General features: G+C 36.9%; 1 protein-coding gene across 2 annotated transcripts in view; it reads left to right on the top strand.

Moving 5' to 3' along the window:
• Positions 1 to 2,500, top strand: part of LOC143025536 (neuroligin-4, Y-linked-like) — a 651,506-nt gene that overhangs the window by 30,577 nt on the left and 618,429 nt on the right. The gene's annotated exons all lie outside the window — the stretch shown is intronic.

The raw sequence follows: 2,500 nt of genomic DNA, 5'->3' as shown, positions 1-2,500 counted from the left end.
TAATCTGATTGTGTGTTCATTGGAGGTAAGTGATAGTGCAAAAAAAAAAAATGATTGGAAAGAATTAACATTGTACCAATTTGTAAAGTAGGAAGTAAAAAGATGTCATCAAGTGACCGGTGTCATTAACCAACATGGTAGCCAAACTGTATGAAATATTTGTAAAATAAAGATGGATTAATTTTTTTCACTAGGAGAATATTTTGGAAAATAGTCGATTCGGTTTTAAGATAAGAAGATTATGTATGTCAGAAGAGGCCACTAAATGACAAGGGTCATTAACCATCATGGTAGACAAACTGTATTACTTTTTTTAAATATAGGTTGGTTATTTTATTATTACAATTTTTAACAGAAGAATATTTTGACGAACAATCTATTTGATTTGAGAATAGGAAGATTGCGTGTAAAACGTTAGATTTTCAGTCAAAAGCGGTCGATGTACTGCATGATGGAGAGTGTTAGTTGGGCTGTATATACCTGGATAAGACATTTGAAAATGTTTTTCCCAATAGACTTGAAATTTAGTGCACGTTGGAAAACTTAAGTGGTTTTTTTTTAAGTGGATATCTTTTTTTTTTTATCTCCTGAAAGTCCATTACGGAGGGACGGGACTAGTGGAGTCCTCCAGGGGTCAGTGATAGCACCTGTGATTTCCTTGACACACGTAAATGACATGATGGAAGGTAGAAACTACACTAACATGTTTGCAAGGTAAAGATAATGAGAAGAGTCAAAGATGAGGTTTGGCTCCCTGTATATCACAAATAGGAAAGTACAACTTGGTAAATACACAAATACACACGTGCGAGTACACACACACACACACACACACACACACACACACACACACACACACACACACACACACACACACACACACACACACACACACACACAAATATATACATGCATGCTCACATACATACATATATACACACACACACACACACACACACACACACACACACACACACACACACACACACACACACACACACACACATACAAACATATACATGCATGTTCACATATATACATACATACATACATACATACGTACGTATACATACATGTATACATACATGCATATATACATGCATATATACATGCATATATACATGCATACATACATACATACACACATACATGTGTAATAAAACCACTTGGAAAATAAAATGAAAGGTATCCAAGTTGTCTTTAAAAATAACAACACTGTTAAAAACAGGTTGATTAAAAATTCACCTGCTTGTAATGAAGGCTGTGTTTATAGTATCCCTTGCAAAAATTGTAACTTTAATTATATTGGATAAACAGGCAAGAATCTAAAATTGAGAATAAACCAACATAAATATAACATCAGAACAGGGCAAGTTTCAAGTGGGTTGTTTTTGCATTTAAGGGATTTAATCATTGCATTGATTGGGATAACACAAAGAAAATTGTCTTAAGTAAGAACATTAAGGAGAGGAATATCATAGAATCATGTTATATTAAAGCTTCATTTGAGAACAACATGAATATGAGTATGGGAATGTATAAATTAGATAACTTTATAACATATAAAATTGTTGACAGTAGCCGGCTCAAACGTCCGGCAGTGCTGAGAGAGTAAGGTCACAATGAACCTGTCCTAATTCCCCCCTAATGTGCTTCTTTTGTATATGTATTGTCACTGTTTCCTTACTCTGTACCTCTGAAAATGTCTTAAATAGACGAAAACGTTTGGTCACCTTTCATTTTATTTACCAAGTGGTTTTATTACAGGTTTTGTGAATCACATGTTTTTGTGATTTATTCTCATGCATACATACATACATACATACATACATACATACATACATACATGCATATATGATACATATATACATGCATATGTGATACACACATACATAGATGCATACATTCATACATACAAACATACACACAAACACACGCACAGGCACACACACACACACACACACACACACACACACACACACACACACACACACACACACACACACACACACACACACACACACACACACACACACACACACACACACACACACACACACACACACACACACACACACACACACACACACACACACACACAACTATTGTATGTCGGTAGTGTGTCCGTTACAGCTGTCGTCCATGGTAAACAGATGACCGCTACACTCGTGGAGTCTTCGTTCCGCAGAGTGAGATTGCTGCTCACCTCTTCGGGCTATTTCTCTTTGAGAGAGAGAGAGAGAGAGAGAGAGAGAGAGAGAGAGAGAGAGAGAGAGAGAGAGAGAGAGAGAGAGAGAGAGAGAGAGAGGGGGGGGTGCCAAAGACTGTAACAGAGAAAGAAAAACAAGGAGATAGACAAAGCAAAGGGAGACAGAGAAAGACAAAGAAAACGATAGACAGGGAGAGAGAGAGACTGAGATAGTGGGAGACAGGGTAAACAGAGACAAAAGGAGACGGAGAGAAAGAGAGAGAGAGATAGAGTGGAGTGACATATTTTCGT

The sequence above is a fragment of the Oratosquilla oratoria genome, chromosome 5 (genome assembly GCF_046742065.1).
Source record: "Oratosquilla oratoria isolate Oo_2021 chromosome 5, ASM4674206v1, whole genome shotgun sequence".
NCBI classification, from domain to species: domain Eukaryota; kingdom Metazoa; phylum Arthropoda; class Malacostraca; order Stomatopoda; family Squillidae; genus Oratosquilla; species Oratosquilla oratoria.
Note: the sequence above shows the minus strand (reverse complement) of the source record. Positions and strands in the feature narration are given on the sequence as shown.